General features: G+C 40.4%; 1 non-coding gene across 1 annotated transcript; it reads left to right on the top strand.

Moving 5' to 3' along the window:
• The first annotated feature begins 3,973 nt into the window (after window positions 1–3,973).
• On the top strand, window positions 3,974–4,081 carry LOC121203987 (small nucleolar RNA R71). Its single transcript, XR_005898915.1, has one exon. It is a non-coding gene; the product is annotated as a small nucleolar RNA R71 (small nucleolar RNA).
• Window positions 4,082–7,244: the final 3,163 nt, after the last annotated feature.

Here is a 7,244-nt window from a genome sequence, read left to right on the forward strand (position 1 = left end):
CACATAAAATGGCATGTATAGCTAGACCCAACGCATTACGGTAGTCCTAGAATCGACTAAACCGTAGCTCTGATACCAATCAAATGTAACACCCCGAACCCGAGACCGTCACCGGAGTCGAACACGAGGTGTTAACAAACTTTAAAAATTTTCCAGACACTGCCAATCTGCATAATAGTCGCTTTAAAAATCATATCTTGAGTTCAGAAATTCGGAATCCAGTTCCGTAAATTTTCCCTGAAAATAGACTCATATGCCCATCTACATATTTTTTTCTAGAATTCTTGGTCAGGCCAATTAGTACAGTTTATTAGTCAAAGTCTCTCATGTTACAGGGATCGACTACCCTGACCTTTGCGTATTACGACTTGGATATCTCCCTGTACAGGGCTTCAATACTGATGCCGTTTGTTTCTATACAAAATAGACTCAGAGAGGAATCTATACATATATTTCTTGACTCCTAATTGTCTCTGGTTAATTTATAATGAATTTCCAAATTCGGAACAGGAAATCCAGAAACCGTTCTGGTCCTGTCTCACAAGAACCTGAATATCTCCTAACATACTGTCCGTATGATTGTTTCGTTACTTTTCTATGAAAATAAATTCATCAAGGTTCGTTTACATAATTTATTCACTATTTAATTCCATTCCTACTATTTTTAGTGAATTTCCAAATCTACATCACTGCTGCTGTCAGCATCTGCCTTTAAGGTAGACTTTACCTATTTCATAGTTTCCATGATTCAACTAGCCCTTTTTGCATAAGTAGCACAATTTTTGATAGTGATTAACCATTCCCATGGCCAATCCTTGTCAACCCTATCCACTCCTCTCAATAACCATATCCATACCAAATGATTATAACATTACACTCAAACATATATAAGCCATTTTCGCATGGCTATCCAAAATTATACAAGTCCAAAGGGTCCATGACCCACAACAAACGGGTAGTCCTATACATGCCATTTCGAAGTTCAACCAAAATTGTACCAAAAGGGGGGCTTTGATAGTGTGGGTGACTTCGACTTCAAAATCCCGAGTCCGATAGCTGGAGAACCAAAATCTATAAAATAGAGGATCAAAGAAACGGAGTAAGCAATTTATGCTTAGTAAGTTTTGAGCAAGGAATTCCAGCACAGCAAAAGTATAGCATTCATATAGCTAAACGAATAATTTCATATGCACAAATTTTCGATATCATACTTGCTTCACATTACCAACCCTTATGTACATACACAAAAGATCAACTTAGCCAAAGGCCGGTAGCTCGTTTATCAACTGAGCGAATACTTATTTGTAAGGGCTCAACTAAATTCAAGCACATACGAAACATACCTCAATGTTGGGATGTTTCTAGAGTATTTACTGAAATTTTTACAGCAAGATCATTCATTCCCAAATCACGTACCTTCGGTATTTAACCAGATATAGCTACTCGTTCAAATGCCTTCGGGACATAGCCCGGTTATAGTAACTCGCACAATTGCCTTCGGGACTTAACCCGGATTTAGTAACTCGCACAAATGCCTTCGGGCTCAGCCCGAAATTAGTATCTATCACAAATGCCTTCGGATCTTAGTCCGGATATGGTCACTTAGCACAAAGCCTTCGGGTCTTAGCCCGGACATCATTCAAATAACCATGCACATTTAACAATAAATCATGGCACATTCGTATTTCGTTTTCGTTAGTAAAACTCAAACACAAGACATTTATCATTCTTGCAATTTCGGCTCAATAGCCACACAAAGAGCATGATTTTGGTTTGCTTAAAACATGATCTAATCAAATCATAATTTAAGCTCTTTTACTCAAGAACTTACCTCGGGTGTTGTCGAACGATTCCGATAGCTATTCGACCACTTTTTCCTTCCCTTTATCGGATTTAGTTCCCCTTTGCTCTTGAGCTTAATTAAACAAATAAATTGATTTAATCATTTGAGCATCGGAAAGAGGAACACAAGGCACTTAGCCCATTTTTATACATTAGACATTAAAGTCACATATGTACGGAATCATGAATCAAACTCAACATTTTAGCTAATTTTTTCCCCTTGGCCGAATTTTCTAAGCCAAGACAAAAGCATCAATATGCTTGCCTCTAACCGAATACATGCAACACCAATCTCCTTCCTATGGCCGAATATGCATGTCTATGTTGGGGCCGATTTCAACACTTAATACATTCTACAAGTATGGTCACTTGTATTGACTAAACACCCTTTTGTTTCAAGTTCAAAACTTGGCTAATACACACATATATACACTAGTAAAGCATCCTCTCCCTTTCCATCAATTTAACACATGCATTACTCATTAATATACAAAAATTATATTCGGCCTTAGCACACAACTTGCTAGCCGATTCTTCTCCATCTAGCAACCAATGCACATATGTGCTCACTCAAAAATGCTAAAAAGAAGATTCAAGAATCATCAATCCACCATCACATGCATCATTAACAAGCTTCATATTTAGCATGCAATGGCATTAACACAAAATCTACCTAGGCCGAATATCATCCCCATGACATAGCAAAGATTTGAACCATGGGCTAATTAGAACTCAAGCTAGCAACTAAAAACATGCATGAATCTCAAGGCACAACCTCAAACATACCTTGATCTAGATACAAGTATGGCCAAACCTCCTCCTAATCCTCTTCCAAACCAAACATGAAGCAAGAACTCATTCCTCCTTCCTTTGAATTTTCGGCCAAATGAAGATGAAAAAGGATGAACAAAATTTTCTCTTTTCTTTTCTTTAACTCACGGCAATGGGGGGGAAACTACCAATTAAGAAAGGAATTGTAAAACTCCCTGGATCTTTCAATTTGTGGGGTAGCTTATTCTGTAGAATAGCTGAGCAGACTGCGTTTAGCTCCATATGCGACGCTTCGTCCAACTTCCGCTTATTTATTAAAAGCTCTTTTAACAATTTCATTGCATTTGGCATCTGCGACAAAGCTTCAACAAACGGTAAGTTATTATGTGATTTTTTTAAAAGTTTGAGGAATCTACCGAATTGTTCATCTGAGCGGTCTTTCCTTGTCGCGTTAGGGTATGGGACACGAGGTTTATATTCGACAGTCACTGGTTTGTTTGTATTTTAATCTACCTCACCTCTCCTTTTACTTACCACTATTTCTTGCCTCGGTTCTGGTTCAGGCTCAACGACTCCTTTATCTTTTTGGATATTAATTGCGTTGAGATGTTCCCTTGGGTTGGGTTCAGTGTTACTTGGCAAGCTACCTTGTGGTCGTTCAGAAATTAGTTTAGAAAGCTGGCTTATTTGAGTTTCGAGCCCTTGGATCGATGCTTGTTGATTCTTAAGTGCTGTCTCAGTATTTTGGAAACAGGTTTCTGACATTGATATGAATTTTGAGAGCATCTCCTCAAGGTTCAATTTCTTCTCTTGTTGATAAGGTGGCTGTTAAAAACCCTGAGGATTTTGTGCCGTTTGATTCCCTTGACCACCCGAGGAGAAATTTGGGTGGTTCCTCCAACCTGCATTATAAGTATTACTATATGGGTTATTTTGAGATCTAAAGTTATTATTACCCATATAGCTGACTTGATCCTCTTCAGTTGTAGGATTGAAGGATTGATATTCTGTATGCACACCTCCTCCACTTGAGTCACACCTCATTACTGGATGTACCTGCGTAGAACTAAGAAAACCATCAATCTTTTTTATTGAGAAGTTCTACCTGATTAGAGAGCATGGTGACTGAATCGATGTTATAACGCCAGCTGGTTTCATTGGCTTCATCCTCATAACTTGCCACTGATAGTTATTCAATGACATCTCCTCTATAAACTCATAGGCATTATCCGGTGTTTTATTGTTGATGGTTCCACCATCAATTGCGTCAACCATTTGCCAAGTCGGGGGATTCAGACCATTTAGGAATGTTTGAACTTGAAGCCAAAGCGGTAACCCATGGAGAGGGCACCTCCTTAGTAAGTCCTTGGTGAGGGCACCTTCTTAGTAAGTCCTTGTATCTCTCCCATGCATCATAAAGTGTTTCTAAATTCATCTGCATAAAAGAAGAGATATCATTACGTAACTTAGCTGTTTTAGCCGGCGGAAAGTATTTTAGAAAAAAAAATTCGGTCATTTGTTCCCAAGTTGTGATAGACCCTCGCAGTAACGAGTTCAACCACTGTTTAGCTTTGTTCCTCAATGAAAAGGGAAACAACCGAAGACGAATGGCATCATCAGAAACGCCAATGATTTTAAGTGTATCGTAAAATTCCAAAAAGTTTGCTAAGTGAGCATTGGCATCTTCATCCTGCAAACCATCAAACTGAACAAACTGCTGTATCATTTGAATTGTGTTAGGTTTCAGTTCAAAAGTATTTGCAACTACAACCGGACTAACTGTGCTAGATTCAGTTTCTATTAAAAAAGGTTTAGCATAATCATACATAGTACGTGGAGGAGGATTTTGATTAGCCACAATTGCAGGAGGTAGCTGATTGCCTTGGTTTTCAGCCATCTTTTCGGTTGGGGGTTGAGTATAGTCTTCTTGCTCGTTCTCCGTGTATCGTAAGCTGCGCCTTATTTCTCTTTGATTTCTACGAACTGTACGATCGATTTATTCGTCAAAAAGTAATGGTCCCGACGGGTCTCTTCTAGTCATAAACTATAAAAACCTGCCAAGAGTAAGAAAAAGTAAATTAATAAATAATAAAAATAAAATAAAATAAAATTGCAAGAAAAATCGAGATGTGAATCTGGGATCCCGGTCAGAGATAATCAAAACTGGGCCTCCATGAAGTCGCACAATCTCCGCCACATACAACTTGGCTAACTTTTGGAGTGAAAAGTCAGTACGTACAGGTATGAAATGGGCTGATTTGGTCAACCTATCCACAATCACCCACACCGAGTCTTTCTTCGATGGTGTCAAAGGCAGCCCACTCACAAAGTCCATGGTTACCCTCTCCCACTTCCAAAGTGGTATCTTCACTGGCTGCAACAGTCCAGAAGGTAATTGATGCTCAGCTTTCACTTGCTGGCATGTCAGACATTTCCCTACAAACTCCGTTACTTCTTGTTTAAGTCTAGGCCACCAGTACAATTCTCGCAAGTCATGATACAACTTGTTCCCTCCAGGATGCATGGCACAAAGTCCCCCATGAGCTTCCTTCAATATTGTCTGCCTTAAATCAGAGTCCTTTGGAACACAAATTCTTCCTCGGAAGCACAGAACTCCATCGCCATTTAACCCAAACTCAGAAGTTTCCCCTTCTTTAACTTGTTGAAAACGAGCGACCAAAGACTCATCGTTCAACTACTTTTCCTTAATCTGATCCACCCAGGTTGGCCTCACTTGCAACTCAGCCAACAGACTTCTATCATCATACAGACTCAGACGAGCAAACATTGTTCTCAGATCAGATACAGTTCTACGACTCAGAGCATCGGCTACCACATTAGCCTTACCTGGTGACACTTGATTGAACAATCATAATTCTTAAGCAACTCAATCCATCTCATTTGCCTAAGGTTCAGCTCCTTCTGAGTCAACAAATACTTAAGACTCTTATGGTCTGTGTATATAATACACCTTTCTCCGTACAAGTAATGTCTCCAAATCTTAAGTGCAAATATCACTGCTGCCAACTCCAAATCATGAGTAGGATAGTTCCCCTCGTGAGGCTTAAGCTGTCGTGATGCATATGCAACCACCTTACCCTCTTGCATTAACACGCAGCCCAAACCTACATGTGATGCGTCATTGTACACAGTAAAATCCTTCCTAGACTTTGGCTGAATTAACACAGGTGCTTCCGTCAGAACTTTCTTCAACCTCTCAAAAGCTTCCTGCTGCTTCTCAGTCCATACAAACGGTACTCCTTTCCTTATGAGTTTTGTCAGAGGTGCTGCCATCACAGAAAAACTTTCCACAAACCTTCTGTAGTATCCTGCCAATCTTAGGAAACTCCGTATTTTCGACACTGACCTAGGCGGCTTCCACTCCAAAATTGCTTCAATTTTCTGAGGGTCCGCCCTAATCCCCTCTGCAGAGACCACATGACCTAAGAAGGTTACCTCCCTCAACCAAAATTCAAACTTGCTAAACTTCGCATAAAGTTCCTTCTCCCTTAACACTTCCAGCACTATACGGAAATGTTCATCATGCTTCACTTCTGTTTCAGAATATACCAGGATATCGTCAATAAAGACTACTATGAACTGATCCAAAAATGGTTGGAACACACGATTCATCATATCCATAAACGCTGCAAGAGCGTTTGTCAATCCAAATGGCATAACCAGAAACTCATAATGACCATACCGAGTCCTGAATGCCGTCTTATGGATATCTGCCTCCTTGACCCTTAACTAATGATATCCAGGTCGAAGGTCGATCTTGGAAAATACAGAAGCTCCTCTAAGCTAGTCGAACAGATCGTCAATCCTTGGCAGTGGATACTTATTCTTAATCGTCAGTTTGTTCAACTAGTGATAATCAATGCACATCCGTATCGTACCATCCTTCTTTTTCACGAATAGCACCGGTGCTCCCCATGGAGACACGCTTGGCCTAATGAAGCCCTATCCAACAACCCTTGAATTTGTGCCTTTAACTCCACTAACTCCTTCGCTGCCATCCTATATGGTGCGATGGACACGGGCGCCGTTCCAGGTATCAAGTCGATTCCAAACTCAACTTCTCGGTTCGGAGGCAATCCCGGAAGCTCCTCCGGAAAAACATCTTGGAACTCCTTTACGGTCTTAACCTTATCCACTGTCAGACCCTCCTCTTCCGACTGACTTACAAATGCCAAATAGGCCTCACAACCTTTCCGAATCCACTTTTCGGCTCTTAATACCGACACCACATTAGACAAATAATCCCTTCGCTCACCTATCACCATAACCTCCTCATCCTCTGTGGTCCTTAACACCATTCGTTTAGCAGCACAATCCAAAGTCGCCTTATGCTTAACAAGCCAGTCTATTCCCAGAATGAGATCAAACTCTCCGAACGGTAACTCCATCAAATCTCCAGGGAAAATCCTACCTTGAGTTTCTAAGGGTACATCCTTATACAGTTTTTCTACCCTAACCGAGTGACCCAAAGGACTTAGCACAGATACCCCACTCACAATCTTCTCAGGGTGCACACCCAACAACCCAAATATGGCACATGCAACATAGGAATGAGTAGATCCAATATCCACCAAAGCAGTATACGGCATGCTAGAAACCAAAAACGTACC

Source organism: Gossypium hirsutum, chromosome A07 (genome assembly GCF_007990345.1).
Source record: "Gossypium hirsutum isolate 1008001.06 chromosome A07, Gossypium_hirsutum_v2.1, whole genome shotgun sequence".
Classification (NCBI taxonomy): Eukaryota; Viridiplantae; Streptophyta; class Magnoliopsida; order Malvales; family Malvaceae; genus Gossypium; species Gossypium hirsutum.